At 46.5% G+C, this 16,916-nt stretch overlaps 1 pseudogene; it reads right to left on the bottom strand.

Annotated features, from left to right (window-relative positions):
- Window positions 1-836: 836 nt before the first annotated feature.
- Window positions 837-16,916, bottom strand: part of LOC131187250 (protein-arginine deiminase type-3-like) — a 32,424-nt pseudogene continuing 16,344 nt past the window's right edge.

Consider the following 16,916-nt stretch of genomic DNA (forward strand, 5'->3'; position numbering starts at 1 on the left):
TGTATTGGTCAAGTGTGATTGGACACAGAAGGAATTTGTCTTGGTGCATATGCTCTCAGTGTACATAAAAGGAAAGATACATTCGTCAGGGAATTTAACATATAAAATAATTCAGCAGTAGTACACATTCCATTTAAAAAGAAATAGCCAAAGATATATGGACTTCACAATCATTACACCCTCATAATGCCTCTTTGCAAATCAAGTGGTGGAAATGAGAGACAGATATCACCAAAAAAACTAAAGTACGGATTAAATAACTCATTATCACGGTTTTGATTTGTACCCTTGGAAGGGCCTGCCAGCCTTCACAACGCAGCCACTAAGTACTTTCACGTCAAAAATTATTTTTCTTCAACTTCGTCATCCCAGGTTCAAGACTTTGCACGAAGTTGGTTTTTTTGGAAAATGTTCTACGTCTGTTGGATATCTGACTTGTGACAACCTGACTTGGCTTATGTAGGTGACTAAACCTGAGCTGACGAGGTTTGGTGAGGTGAGAGAAATAGCATTCTTTGAAGGACCCATGAACTTACTAGGGTTATGAAATGTCTCGTTGGACCTCTATGACTTGTTTTAGAATTATCATACGTGGATAAGGAGAAGGATTAGGACATCCTGCCTGAACTTAGCTGCCCTCTGTTCTTCGGGGTGATTGGGGAAACACAACCGACAACATTTCGGCAGGCCTCGTACATTTAAAGATGAGAAAAGCCGCCTTAGATACTGGAGAAAGTCTAAATCACAAGAGAAGTTCGCAAGCACCTTCATATAACGGCCAAAAAAAAGAGGAATCACCCAGGAATTCTTGGAAAAGTTACTGAATTTCCCGCGGAAGTGCAGGAGAAGACGCACAAGGTCTGTCTCATCATCTTCATTGGGTGGAAAACAGAAGGTGTGATGAGGCCCTCAAGGCCTCATGTTCCACCACTTGAAGGAAAAGGGCTTCCGGCAGACATTCGTGCCACAGTGAACATCGCCATGGTAGAGGTAGTAAGTTCCGTAGTCATCAACGAAATTGCAGGACAACCCTAAGGGCTCCAGGAGACGTCGGACCTCTTTCTCCAAGCAGCATTGGCCGTCGATGATGGGCCCAAACGGCTTTGGGATGCCAAGGTGTTTCCCCAGAACAATCATGTTCACCTGCAGGAGGGAGAAAACCAAACAGTCTAATAGGTTGGATTGCAATCAACTTCCATGCTTTTGTACCCTAGTGAAATTCTACGGCAAGGAGACCAGTAAGTTTTAACGGTCCACTTCTCCATCTACTTTTAAAGTCAAGGGGGTTAAGTTCTTGTCAGCCTCCACTCCAATCCTCACATCCTTTTGTACTCTTTATATTCAGTAGTTAGATTGCAATGGGGTTTTTATGTGTAATGTACATAGCTCATGGATTCAGGTTAAGTAGAGAGGGCCCTTTAAGAGTGTCGTCTGACATGAGATCAAGGGGAGGGGAGATTGATGGTTTGAATTCAGCAGAAATGTTAGAGCGCGCGCTTTCAACGGACATTGCATTCCTGAGATGATTTACAGCCAGAGACCTGCGGAAGAAGATTACCACGGGGCCGAGAAAGAGCTGGCATTGGACCAGACCTGGCTGACCTCTTTTTGGGGAGGAGGGACTAACGAGGGGATATGGAATGTTAGCCATATTTTGTCTCAGATCCAACTTTACCCGGCTGTAGTCAAGATGTATTTAGTAAAAGTACTTTTCTTCATTACCAAATGAGGTCAAGGTGTTTTCTTTCCTAAATATAATCAGAGACAGCCTGACAGTTCTTAACGAGGGACAACTAATGAAGTCTTGATTTCTCCTCTGGAAATCCATTCCACCTCCCACACCCTCTAAAAGGATACAAACGACCAGCTGCCTGCAAGGAATAGAAATCCTTTCCATATCCTTCCATATCCTACCAATATTGAGAGCCAAACAAACCTCTCAGGACAGGGGTCCCCAACCCCGGCCAGTGGCCTACTTGGAATTTGGCTGCCTGAAGCACACGTATGCACACAACTTGCATGAGTGATGAGCCAGTGGGCACTTGCCTCCGTGCTGACTTGCCACTCACACAAGTCGAGCTGCACGTGTGTGTGCCAGCCCACCCGTTGCTCAAGGGTTACGTGCACGCTGGCCCACCACTCAACGCAGCCCAGTTCCCCTCTTCCCCCACCACAGCCGGGCCAGCAAGCCACAAAGGATTGCGACCACTGTCTTAAAAGTTTCTTGTGACGTCTTAATCCAGCAGTTCTCAACCTGTGGGTCGCGACCCCGTTGGGGGTCGAATGACGATTTGCCAGGGGTCGCCTAAGACCATCGGAAATATGGGAAGTATACTTGCGAGTCGAAGAATCGCGCTCCAATGGTTGACACCACAAGCCAGCTGCAGGCTCTTCAAATCGCTAGCCGAATTCGGCTTCAGGCGCGATGAATTAAAAAAGGGAGAAATCTTTGCTCTGATGTCTCCCTCTCAAGCCAGCTGCAATCACTCCCAATCGCTAGCCTAGTCTGGCTTCAGGCGCCATAAACTTAATAGGGGAGGAGTCTCCGCTTTAATGCCTCCGTCCTCAAGGCAATCACAAGCAGTTCAGATCGCTAGCCAATACGGCTTCAGGCGCGATAAATTAAAAACGAAAATAATTTTACGGTTGGGGTCGCCACATCGTGGGGAATTGTATTAAAGGGGTTGCAGCACTATAAAGGTTGGGTTAGGGTTAGGGTTAGAGTCACTTCTTGGCTGGTTCTTCTCAAAAGACACTTGGGGCTGGAGTCTTACCATGTCTGGGAAGTAAGCCCCAGCGGGAGCCTCGAGCACTTCAGAAACAGGATTCACATGAAATGAGAGAGAAGACTGAAAAAGCTGAGGTATCTCAATAATGTCTTTCTCCGTCAGGCCCAGCTCCTGTTTAAGGGTTTTTCTGTTCCAATCAATATACTTCTGAAAAGAGAAGGAAGAGAAGATTCAGTGAAAAGGAAAGAGTTGGGAGAGGGCATACTTAATATTTCAGGACCCACAAAGTGAGTTCCATGAAACCATAACTTCAAGGCAGTTAGTCCTTGACTTACGGCCACGATCGAGTATGTGAGAAATTTGTTAAGTGAGTTTTGCCCCATTTTGCCCCGTTTTGTTATAGCAGTGGTCAAATTAGCAGCACAATTATTAAGTGAATCTGGTTTCCACATTGCCTTCGATTTTTTTCCTCCGAGATAAGGTCTGTGGAAGAGAGCTTATGAGGGCTGTGGATTCTCCATTTCTGGTGTTTTGGTTTTTTAAAAAAAAAGAAGCTGGAAAGTCCTCTCTCGCAAATGTCACAATGTCCTTCCTGTTGAAGACTACTTCAGCTTCAATCGCAACAATACACGAGCACACAATAGATTTAAGCTTAATGTGAACCGCTCCAATCTTGATTGCAGAAAATAGGACTTCAGTAACAGAGTTGTTAATACTTGGAATACACTACCTGACTCTGTGGTCTCTTCCCAAAATCCCCAAAGCTTTAACTAAAAACTGTCTACTATTGACCTCACCCCATTCCTAAAAGGACTATGCATAAGAGCACAAACGTGCCTAGCGTTCCTGTCCTATTGTTTCCTTTCGTTATAATCCAATTAATATAGTTATTACATACTCATGCTCATATATATGCTTATATATTGTATAGTTATTTCATGCTTATGTTTATATATACTGTTGTGACAAATAAAATAAATAAATAAAATAAATAAATGGTTCGATTGGCAAGATAAGGTTGGACTACTGTAATTAACCCTTGTCTCTGCATCCATCATATTTTCCATCACTCTCTTGTTAGATGTTTGGAGATTCTTGGTCATGGTTGTCCTAAAGATGTTTTTTTTTCAAGTGGCAACTGGACTTCCTGGTTTTCCTTTGAAGATGTTTCACTTCTCATCCAAGAGGCTTCTCCAGAGCTTCATGGGGGAGAAGCAAAACGTCTTTGAACAAACACCAGAAAGCCCAGTTGCCTCTTGAAAAGGCACCTTTGTCTCTTACTAGCATCTGAATAATCCCCTAGTCCTCGTTGTTGGATCACTCGGTCTCCAGATTTAATAGCAGAATAGATGGGCTCTTACTTGGCACTTATCATTGTACTGCCGTAACAATCTGTCAGCAATAATTTCTGATATGGAACGGGGCTTCCGATGTCTTCGGTCCTGGAATTCAAGTCCTGTTCAGAAAAAAGGAAAAATGATTTGGTTTTTGGTGTGCATGTGTCTTTTAATCTCCGGTTAGAAGTCCAGTGCTTGGTGAGAAGGACTATTGTAAGTATTCTTTCTATCTATCTATCTATCTATCTATCTATCTATCTATCTATCTATCTAAATATCTAAATATCTAAATATCTATCTATCATCTATCTATCTATCTATCTATCTATCTATCTATCTATCTATCTATCTAAATATCTAAATATCTATCTATTATCTATCTATCTATCTATCTATCTATCTATCTATCTATCTATTTATCTATCTAAATATCTAAATATCTATCTATCTATTATCTATCTATCTATCTATCTATCTATCTATCTATCTATCTATCATCTATCTATCTATCTATCTATCTATCTATCTATCTATCTATCTATCTATCTATCAGAACAAGGAAACAAGTAACAGTGTAGACATAGATATGGACACATGAAAAAAAATTGGCATAAAAAAAAAGGATAAAGGTAAAGGTAAAGGTTCCCCTTGCACATACGTGCTAGTCGTTCCCGACTCTAGGGGGCGGTGCTCATCTCCGTTTCAAAGCCGAAGAGCCAGCGCTGTCCGAAGACGTCTCCATGGTCATGTGGCCGGCATGACTCAACGCCAAAGGCGCATGGAACGCTGTTACCTTCCCACCAAAGGTGGTCCCTATTTTTTTCTACTTGCATTTTTTTTTTTTTACGTACTTTCGAACTGCTAGGTTGGCACAAGTAAGCTGGGACAAGTAACGGGAGCTCACCCCGTTACACGGCAGCACTAGGGATTCGAACCGCTGAGCTGCCGACCTTTCGATCGACAAGCTCTATGTCCTAGCCCCTGAGCCACCGCGTCCCCTAAAAAAAAAAAAGGATATAAGGAGGCAAAACATGGCCATAAATACATAGAATGAGTACATATAAATGGGAACAGTAGGACAGGGATGGTAGGCACACTGGTGCGCTTATGCACACCCCCTTGGGGACCTCTTAAGAAATGCGTAAGGTCCATGGTAGATAGTTTATGGTAAAAAGTCTGTGGATTAGAGAGACTAACGTCAGGATCAGGTAGAGTGTTACTACTCTATTGCAGAAGTCATATTTCCTACAATCAAGATTAGAGTGAATTACATTGAGTTTGAATCTACTGATAGCCCTTGTGTTATTGCGGTTGAAATTAAAGTACTCATTTACAGGTAGAATATTTTGGTAAATAGTCTTATGAACTAAGCATAGGTCAGAACAGAGACGACGTAGTTCGAGGCTATCCAGACCTAAGATTTCCAGCCTGGTGAAATAGGGAATTTTATTTCGAGCAAAAGATTTGAGTGCTCTTCTAGTAAAATATCTCTGAACCCTCTCTAATGTAATGATGTCTGAAATATAATGAGGGATATATAGAATTATTTATTCTATAATAAAAAACCGTTTATTTTAGTAGTTTAAGAGCAGAAACATACAAAACATTCGCTAGACCAATTCTCGAATACAGCTCGCCTGTCTGAAACCCACACCTCATTTCGGACATTAATACAATTGAGCATGTCCAGAAATATTTCACAAGGAGAGTTCTCCACTCCTCTGATCACAACAAAATATCTTATGCCACCTGTTATGTATTCATGTTTGTACCTTTAAATATTTGAGCGGGAAATCAGCACGTTGCTGATTGGACGAAGCTTCCAGTAGAACTGTATAAAAGGAGAGGTTTTTCCCCCAGCCTGTTGCTGGGTTCACCCTATATTAAAGAGCTGTTGTCACTACCCTGGTCTCCAGCCTCGTTACTTCCCGAACTTAACATTGGCGACGAAGGTGGGATATCGAGGCTGTGGAGAACCAGAACCGAGCTGAAGCACGATAGACCCGAACCCAGCAAACCCAGGGCAGAAAAGCGGAGATGGCCAGTTACACTCCGCCCGCACCGTTTGACCCGGCTAAAGAGAAATGGGGGACGTATATGACCCGTTTCGAAAGCTTCCTAGAAGCCAACGAACTGCACGGAGTTCCAGATAACCGAAAAAGGGCTTATTTCCTAAGCCACTGTGGTCCGGAGGTCATTGATATCGCGGAAGCCCTGGCAGAGCCAACGCCGTTGCAGTCGGTGTCGTGGCCAACTTTACAGACTTTACTGAAAAACCACTTCGCACCAACGCCGTTGCAGTCGGTGTCGTGGCCAACTTTACAGACTTTACTGAAAAACCACTGCACCAACGCCGTCCAAATCGTGCGGTTTGAATTCAGAGAGCGAAGGCAGATGGAGGCGAATCCATCGGTGACTACATGGCCGCCCTAAGAAAAGCGTCCAAGGACTGCGGATACCGTGACCTAGACGAGGTGCTCCTCGAGCAACTCATCCGAGGTCAAAGACATCCGTTTGCGGCGACGGCTGCTAGCAAAGAGCAACCTAACGCTGGCCAACGCTCTGGACGAAGCCAGAGCACATGAAATGTCCTCCCAAGCGGCAGAGACACTGCAGAAGCCGGTTCCACAAAAGGCGGCGCGAAGGCAACTCCGTGCACCAGGAGGAGGTTCAGACCGAATCCGGCGGTGAAGATGAGGAAGGGTCTGCCGCACCGAGAAACGCGACAAAGGGGACCGAGGCGAATCACGGAAGCTGCGGGGTCAACACCAGCGCCAACGCTGCAAGTTTAAAGACGCGACATGTCGGCGGTGTGGGAAGAAAGGGCACCTAGCTCAAGTTTGTCGAGCGCCCAACCTTCCGCCGAAAATTCAAATCGGCCAATCAGAGCGCGGAATCGGCAAGGCGACCCGCGATTGGCTCAAACAAAAAGGCGGATTCCAACCAAACAACTGTGGTCATAGGCGCGCCTCAAAGTGGAGAAGAAGATCTTCACCAAGCCAAAAATAGAGGAGTACGGTGCCGGCTTGAAGTAGACACGGGATCAGCGATCACCATCATGTCCTGGGACACTTTGGCGGTCGCTGCCGTCCGTCGAGCGCCACCTGCAAGCACAACGGCTACGAGTCCACGATTACCAGGGAATCGCATCCCTGTTCGAGGACCACCTCCGTCCGAGTCGAGTACGGTCCACAAGAAGACCCTACCCATCACGATCGTCGAAGGAACTCTGCCCAGTCTGTTGGGACTAGACTGGTTTCGTGCCCTGGGCATGGGAGTGACTGGCATCTACAGAAGTGACTGTAACCTGAAAGACATTCTCTTTAACGAGTTCGAAGATGTCTTCAAGGACTGCCTGGGCAAGTACAAGGGGACCCCTATTTCCTTCAACTTAGACCCCCAGGTAGCCCCATTAGGCTTAAGGCGAGAGTCCCTTTTGCCCTAAAACCAAAAATCGATAAGGAGCTGGACAAGCTCATAAATCAGGGGATTTTGGTGCCAGTCGATCACGCAAAGTGGGAGACGCCAATCGTCACCCCAATAAAGTCGGACGGGTCAATTAGAATTTGCGCTGACTACAAGGCGACGCTTAACAAAGCCTTACAGAAAAGCGCTTACCCGGTTCCCGTGGTGCAACACTTATTGCACTCTTTGGGGCAAGGGCAAGTCTTTGCGAAGTTAGACTTGGCCCAAGCCTACCAGCAACTGCCCGTAGACGCCCGCACAGCCGAAGCCCAAACGATTGTAACGCACAGGGGGGCATTCAAGTGCACCCGATTGCAATTTGGGGTCAGTGTGGCACCAGGGTTGTTCCAAAACCTAATGGAACGACTACTGCAGGGGCTCCCAGGGGTAGTTCCCTACTTTGATGACGTCCTAATTTCAGGGGAAAACATGGAGGAATTGGGGGAGCGTCTAAGAAAGGTTTTGGGGATTTTCCGGACAGCCGGATTAAAAGTCAAGGCAAACAAATGCCAGATAGGGGTCGAATCCGTCGATTTCTTGGGCTACCGGATAGACAAGAAAGGAATTCACCCTACTGAGAGCAAGGTTAAGGCAATTAGGAAGGCTCCAGCGCCTAAAAATAAAGCAGAGCTGCAGGCATTCCTGGGATTGGTGAATTTCTATGCGGTCTTTTTAAAGAACAAAGCAACCGTTGCGGAACCGCTGCATAGGCTCTTAGGGAAAAATACTGTTTGGTCTTGGGGAAAGACAGAAAATAGGGCTTTCGAAGCAGTCAAGAACCTGCTCTCAAGTGATAGCCTGCTCATCCAATATCACAACTCATTACCCCTAGTGTTGGTTTGCGATGCCTCCCCTTATGGGGTGGGGGCTGTGCTCAGCCATAGACTTCCAAACGGCACAGAAGCCCCTATAGCTTTTTACTCTAGAACGATGTCCTCCCCAGAGAGAAACTACAGCCAATTAGACAAAGAAGCACTAGCCATTGTGTCAGGGGTTAAAAAATTCCATGAGTATGTCTTTGGGCGGAATTTTGAAATCGTGACTGACCACAGACCGCTACTAGGGATACTGGCTGGCGACCGCCCAACGCCTGTGGCACTTTCGCCACGCTTGACCCGATGGACTATATTCCTAGCCGCTTATTCGTACAAGCTGCAGCATCGACCAGGAAAAGAAGTGGGGCATGCAGACGCGTTAAGCCGATGCCCACTACCAGGGGCGACCGAAGACCCCACTCCGGGGACGCCCATCCTACTTATTGACTCGTTGGACTCTGGCCCAGTCACATCTAAGGAAGTGGCTCGGGCATCATACCGGGACATTGTGTTAAGGACTGTACTCGGTTGGGTACAGAGAGGATGGCCCGCTGCGCGGCGAGCAGTTCAAAGAATTTGTTAAAAACGAGATGAGCTCTCGGCTCAAGGGGTGCCTGTTATGGGGTGATCGTGTAATAATTCCTGATAAATTAAGGGAAAGGTATTGGACCTCCTCCACGAGGTCACCCAGGGATCGTAAGGATGAAGGGTTAGCTAGAAGCTATGTATGGTGGCCACTCATGGACGCAGAGATTGCTGAGAGGGTAGGGAAATGCCAGGCTTGCCAAGAGTCCAGACCTCTACCCCCAACGGCCCCAGTCAGGAAATGGGAAAAGCCCCAAGGTCCCTGGTCAAGAATCCACATTGATTTTGCTGGCCCGTTCCACGGCCAAACGTTCCTAGTGGTTGTTGATGCATTCTCTAAATGGTTGGAGATCATACTCATGAAATCCACTACGGCCGAAGCAGTAATCGCAACCCTGCGCCACCTATTCGCAACTCACGGGTTGCCGGACACTCTGGTGTCCGACAATGGGCCTCAATTCACGGCAGCCCAGTTTGAAGAATACCTGGCAGAGGAGGGCATCCGACATGCCCTCTCTGCGCCTTTCCACCCTGCGTCGAATGGCCTTGCAGAGCGTTCCGTTCGGAGCGCTAAGGAGGCATTGTCCAGGCTCAAGCCAGGTGACTGGCAAACAAAGATAGACTTTTTCCTAGCCGTCCAGCACAGAACCCCAAGCACGGCCACCGGGAAAAGCCCAGCCGAATTACTAATGGGACGGAAACTCCGGTGCCCACTTGACCGTTTGAACCCCCATTACACACCCGAGGGTTACAAGGGGGAACTAGAAAAGACAAGGGAAATGAGCATAGGCGACCGGGTGTGGGCCCGAAACTATGGGGACGGCCCTAGTTGGTTCGCAGGACAAATAATAAAGATAACCGGCCCAAAATCGTACGTAGTAGAGCTACCGGACAACAGAGTGTGGCGGCGCCACATAGATCAGTTAAGGAAACGAATAACTGACCAAACCGAACCAAATGAAACAGATCATGACCAATACCAATTTGAATTCACAGCTGACAATGACCCGGGGGAGGCGCAAGACTTAGCTGAGGTCCCAGAGTTCCAGCGACGCCATCAGGTTCCCGAGGGAAACAGCAGGGAAAGTTTCAAAAGTAATCCAAGGCCGGATGGCCAAGAAAAAGAGTCGGCCAATAATCCGGAGCCCGTTGGCTCAGAGAAGGAGCTGGGAGGAGAAAACAGCCCCTCCGACCAGCTCAAAACACCACCCAGAACTGAACCGCGCAGGTCAGAAAGAACTAGGAGACGCCCAGGTTATTTGCGTGACTACGTCGAAAAATAACATGTAAATAAATATGCAAATAGAGGCAAAGTGTTTTCTGGGAGGGGAGGAGTGTTATGTATTCATGTTTGTACCTTTAAATATTTGAGCGGGAAATCAGCACGTTGCTGATTGGACGAAGCTTCCAGTAGAACTGTATAAAAGGAGAGGTTTTTCCCCCAGCCTGTTGCTGGGTTCACCCTATATTAAAGAGCTGTTGTCACTACCCTGGTCTCCAGCCTCGTTACTTCCCGAACTTAACACCACCAGACTTGAAATCCTGGGTTTAGAAAATTTAGAACTCCGCCGCCTTCGACATGACCTGAGTTTAACTCATAGAATCGTCTGTTACAATGTCCTTCCTGTCGAAGACTACTTCAGCTTCAATTGCAACAATACACGAGCACACAATAGATTTAAACTTAATGTGAACTGCTCCAATCTTGATTGTAGAAAATATGACTTCGGTAACAGAGTTGTTAATGCCTGGAATGCACTACCTGACTCTATGGTCTCTTCCCAAAATCCCAAAATCTTTAACCAAAGATTATCTCCTGTTGACCCCGCCCCATTCCTAAGAGGTCTGTAAGGGCCGTGCATAAGAGCACCAGGGTGCCTACCGTTCCTATCCTAATGTTCCCTTTGACTGTATCCAATTCGTATAGTTATTTCATGCTTATATTTATATATACTGTTGTGTTTGACAAATAAAATAAATAAAATAAAAATAAATAAAAAAATTCCCCAACATGTCTGGCTTTGCGGGGAGGGCATTTCCGTGGCCCAGTTGACGTGGCCCACAGATTGGGGAGCCCTGGTTTACAGCCTCACTTCTTCCCATTGGGAAGAAAGACCATGTCGGAAGGGACAAAACACAACCCCTTTGAATTGCAACCCAGCCCAAGAATTGACTTTTATTCTTTTCATAAAATGGGGCCTGGGTTATCTTCCTTCTCTGGTTATCTCTCAGTTCTGATCTCCTGCAGAGGACACGATGAATCACCTTCGGGCATTTTGGCTTTCCCGTGGCCTTCTTTTTCCTTCTCTTCCAGCAGTTTGAAGCAGGCTCTCGGGCTGGCCAGCAGCAGGCGGAAACCCTGGAACGAAGGAGTTAGAAGCAGCTGCTAAAAAAGCCAACACAGTTCTGGGCTGCATAAACAGAAGGATAGAATCAAGGTCACGTGAAGTGTTAGTGCCACTTTATAAGGCCTTGGTAAGGCCATACTTGGAATATTGCATCCAGTTTTGGTCGCCACGATGTAAAAAAGATGTTGAGACTCTAGAAAGAGTGCAGAGAAGAGCAGCAAAGATGATTAGGGGACTGGAGGCTAAAACATATGAAGAACGGTTGCAGGAACTGGGCATGTCTAGTTTAATGAAAAGAAGGACTAGGGGAGACATGATAGCTGTGTTCCAATATCTCAAGGGCTGCCACAAAGAAGAGGGAGTCGGGCTGTTCTCCAAAGCACCTGAGGGTAGAGCAAGAAGCAATGGGTGGAAACTGATCAAAGAAAGAAGCAACTTAGAACTAAGGAGAAATTTCCTGACAGTTAGAACAATTAATAAGTGAAACGACTTGCCTGCAGAAGTTGTGAATGCTCCAACACTGGAAATTTTTAAGAAAATGTTGGATAACCATCTGACTGAGATGGTGTAGGGTTTCCTGCCTGGGCAGGGGGTTGGACTAGAAGGCCTCCAAGGTCCCTTCCAACTCTGTTGTTATATTATATTAAATAAGGCAGAGAAGAAGAGAGAAAAGACTAGCAGCCTAAAAATAAGAATTTAGCAGCTTAGGAGAAGTTTCTTGCAGGGCAGCAGCCCTGGACACTTTGACTGCCATATTCTATTCTATTCTATCCCACATGTGCAGAGAAGGGTGGTAAGTTATTTCAGCTTTTTCTCACATCAAGGATTTTAGGGAGGAGGTACTCTGTGGTAGAGCCGTGCTACTTTAATCAGTTCCAGTTCTTGGTCTCTGCAAACCCTAGAGGTCAACAGCTGGATCAAAGATCTACCTTGAAAACACTCACCTCTATAACTGCCTGGTTTGGTTCTGCAACCAAACAAGACAGACCCAGACTTCAGAGGATAATTAGAACTGCAGAAAAAATAATTGCTACCAACCTGCCTTCCATGGAGGACCTGTATACTGCACGAATCAAGAAGAGGGCCATGAAAATATTTGCAGATCCCTTGCATCCTGGACATCAACTGTTTCAACTCCTACCCTCAAAAATGACGCTATAGAGCACTGCACACCAGAACAACTAGACAGAAGGACAGTTTTTTTCCCGAATGCCATCACTCTGCTAAACAAATAATTCCCTCAACACTGTCAAACTATTTACTAAATCTGCACTACTATTAATCTTCTCATCGTTCCCATCACCCATCTCCTCCCACTTATGACTGTATGACTGTAACCTTGTTGCTGGTATCCTTACAATTTATATTGATTGTTTCCTAGTATGATTCGATCGCTTATTTTTACCCTATGACTCTCATTAAGTGTTGTGCCTTGTGATTCTTGACAAATGTATCTTTTCTTTTATGTACACCGAGAGCGTATGCACCAAGACAAATTCCTTGTGTGTCCAATCAGCTTGGCCGATAAAAAATTCTATTCTATTCTGTTCAAACCTTAGGACTGATCCTTCTGAATATCCCTCCTATGGGTTGGACTAAAAGACCTCCAAAATCTCTTTTGACTGTTATTCCTTTGGTAGCAAAACAGGCTCTCGGTTTTTTTTTTATTTGAATTTATATCCCGCCCTTCTCCGAAGACTCAGGGCGGCTTACACTATGTCAAGCAATAGTCTTCATCCATTGGTATATTATATACAAAGTCAACTTTTATTGCCCCCAACAATCTGGGTCCTCATTTTATCTACCTTATAAAGGATGGAAGGCTGAGTCAACCTTGGGCCTGGTGGGGCTTGAACCTGCAGTAATTGCAAGCAGCTGCTGTTAATAACAGACTGTCTTACCAGTCTGAGCCACAGAGTCCCATTGAGTTAGAACTTCAGTGACGCTCCCTAAAAGAGCTCAGAATTGCAATAGACCAATTGGTTGTCCCAAAGGAGCTTTTTCAAAAGTCAACTGGACTTTGTTTTTCCTTGAAGATCTTTCCCTTTTCATCCAAGAAGCTGCTTCAGTTCTATCAGCTGTTCTCTGTTCTAGCTTCGTTTCTAAGAGCCGTAGTGGCTCAGTGGTTAGAATGCGGTACTGCAGGCTAAAATCTGCCTGAGGCCAGCAATTCGATTCTCACCAGGCTCAAGGTTGACTCAGCCTTCCATCCTTTCAAGGTGGATATAATGAGGAGCCAGATAGTTGGGAGCAAGTGTTCCGACCTAGGCTTCCTGATACAGTAAAAGCACACAATGAGTCCCCAAAGCCCTCTTTTTATTTCAATGGCTGTGAATTCTGTTTATTCACGGATGAGTCCCAAATAGTTGTCCAACAGAAGTCTGCCGCAGCCCTTCAGGATAAGGCTGATAAACACCCACCTTTATCTCCCTTAACACGCTGCCAAAGACCTAATTGGCAATTAGCTTTGCAAGGCCACACGGAGCACAGAGTCAAAACGGAGCTTCAGAATTTAAACCGACCAGCACGAACAAAGTTGCTTCCTACAAAGGCTCACATGCCTTTGCTCCTCCTTTATGCCTTATGGGAGGGGCCAATCATCTCCAAGCCTTTCTCCTGAATCGCCCCTTTTGTCTTAACTGTTCTTGCCTTCTGGCAGCTCTGCTCCTGCGCGCACTGGGAACAGGCTCCCCCTGTTCTTCTGCCTCACTGACGTCAGACTCTGGAGGCTCCGGAGGCAGCACATAACTCCCAGATGGCCCTGGCCCCATCTCTGCCTCCGATGCTGAGCCCTGGTCCGAGCCTTCCCCAGACTCCAGGACTGGCCCATGTTCCTCCCCAGCCTCCTCACTGTCTGCTGCCAGCTCCACAGGCCGCTGGCGGACCACAACAGCAAGATGCTGACTCTGTAAACCGCTTAGAGAGGGCTGTAAAGTGGTATATAAGTTAAGTGCTATTGTTATGAGAAGCAAAAGTTCAGTTGCCTTTTGAAAAAGCACCTTTGGGACAACCATGACTTGGATGACTAAGAACCTCTGTTCTGTTCCCCCCCCCCCACAACCACAATCAATTAGAAACGCAAACTGACTAGATGTGCCAGCAATTTATTCTTGCCAAGTCCTCTTATCTATCAAAGCCACTGCAGTCCGAGCTGGAACGATCCCAAAGTTCAGAAGGAAATGAAACAGAATCCAGGAGCCAAAGTACAGCCAACGTTTTCAAAAGTCAATTGTTTGTTCGTCACAAGAACTATAGGGCAGCCCTTCCTGCTTTTATATCCTGTGGGGTGTGGCTCTGTGACTCAGCACTCTCTAGGCCTGCCCCACCCTTTCTTTTGATGTTGCCATCTCTCCTGTCTGCGATACCGGGGGTCCAGCCACAACTGATTGTCAGCAGTCGGGTCTTGAGGCGTGGCCTGAGAGGGAGGAGATGCAGGAGACAGAGGCCTCGTCATCTCCTCCACCTGGCCTGCCTCTGGGACTTGGAGAGGAGCCAGATAAGGAGGCTCCGCAGAGGGAAGCCCTCAGAGAGCTCTTCCCCCTCGCTCTCTGAGTCACTTTCTGCCAGGAGGCCAGATTTGGGGGGGGCAGGTTCGGGGGGGGCGAAGACACAACACCCTCCATATACCAGTGCGGGTTGATTTATAGCCCTTATAGGCCTCCAGACTCTTTAAGAATGGCAAGCTGACATATTTGGTTAGGCCAATTTGTTTGAGGGGATAAGAAGGACTGGGGGCAGTGGCCCCCAAGCTTTTGGGCACCAGGGCCCAGTTCCATGGAGAGAAGGATTTCTTTGGAGCAGAGGGGGCGTGGTTTGTGTGCTGCCTCCATCCCACGGATGGGGCTTTGCTTGTTTGCGCAGCCCGGTTTCTGACATGCCACGGCCCGGTGCTGGTTCAAGGACTAAGGGTTGGGTACCCAGGAATAGGGTCTCCCATAAAGAAAATGTCTCTTGGTGAATTCTGTAAATACAACCATATGTTGTGCCTCGTCCTCCCTCCTCTCCTCAGCCGGGCCCCTCCCACCTCCTCCCGGGCCTGCTATCAGATTCACAGTCTGATAATGAAGAGGAACGGCCTGGCATGCCTCCAGCCACCAGCCCTGGCACCATGCCCTGACAGAATGTCAGGAATGAACAAACAAACCTCACTCCTACAGCGTGTGAGCAGGGAGCCAGCCACGTGCTGGAATTACCGGCAGCAGATCCAGAGGAAGAGAACCCACAGTGGACGGATCCCCGCTTCCGGAGATCTGAGAGGTGACGTCAGCAGAAGGAAGGGAGGGGCAGGCCTGGATAAATGCTGAGTCATGGAACCACACCCCACAGCCTATAGAAAGGATCTGCTTTTTGGCATTCCTTGAGTCAAGCAAAGTCTCATCTAGTTTGAGACAACTTGGATTCCTGCCTGCCCTGAGAAATCTGAAAGGAATTTGGCAAAGCTGCAGTGGCTTCGTGGCCACGCTTGATACGGACTTCCTAGACCTGGTCGTCGGAGGGGGAGCGGGACACGACATCATATTTCATAAAGAGTCTTGCAGGAGACTCTATAGAAGACTTAGAAGCTGCACCGCTGAGTGGAAATGCAGAACGTCAAACAATTCTGCCTGCAGCTGTTGACCAGCCTTCAAAGCTGCCTTGACATGTTCACTAATTATGCAAATTGGTCACAAGTTTGAAAGAAGAGTACGGATCCATACCTTCTGGTCTGGGGCAGGTACGAAGCTGAGGAATTCATCTACATGTCCCACAATGAGCCAATCCGTGTAGAGTTCAATGGGAGATTGTACAACTTGGCCGTAGAGGAAGTCCTTGACCAGTTTGGACATTGGGGCATTGTTCCTAAAAAAAAACAAAAAAACCCGCAAAAGGTAGATCTAAATTCTCATGGTGTGTGCTAAACCATGATTTGTTAATGCACCAAAATTGATCGATTCATGCCACCTTAAGTCATAACAGTATGCATTAAAAGATAAGCCACAGTGATAAATGTGTCTTATATTGAATTGACCCGAAACTTAACTGGTCAGGTGATGTTTTTTTGTTTTGTTTTGTTTTGTTTTTTTTAATTTGCATTTATATCCCACCCTTCTCCAAAGACTCAGGGCGGCTTACACTGTGTCAAGCAATAGTCTTCATCCATTTGTATATTATATACAAAGTCAACTTTATTGCCCCCAACAATCTGGGTCCTCATTTTACCTACCTTATAAAGGATGGAAGGCTGAGTCAACCTTGGGCCTGGTGGGGCTTGAACCTGCAGTAATTGCAAGCAGCTGTGTTAATAACAGACTGTCTTAGTCTGTTGAGCCACCAGAGGCCCCTAACATCTTATGAGACAGGGCATCTTTTGATTAAGGTTGGCATCCAAACAAATGACTCTTTCTCTTTTATTCAGTCCCTCTTCGTCCAATTTACAACCTTTGAAGAATACAATATTTTTAAAAACCTCCATAGCCTTGTTTAAAATCTTCCCTCAGATTTTCTGGAAGCTTTTTCTCGAGATGGTTCCTTAGGAGAGTCATGCTAGGAGAACAATCAAATTTCCCAGTCACATCCCTACTGACATTCACGGTGAAGGTTGAACGCCTGTCAGGGTTCCAAGTAACACCTCCAACGAAAGGAGACTCCGAGGCTTGA

Source organism: Ahaetulla prasina, chromosome 18, assembly GCF_028640845.1.
Source record: "Ahaetulla prasina isolate Xishuangbanna chromosome 18, ASM2864084v1, whole genome shotgun sequence".
NCBI lineage: Eukaryota > Metazoa > Chordata > Lepidosauria > Squamata > Colubridae > Ahaetulla > Ahaetulla prasina.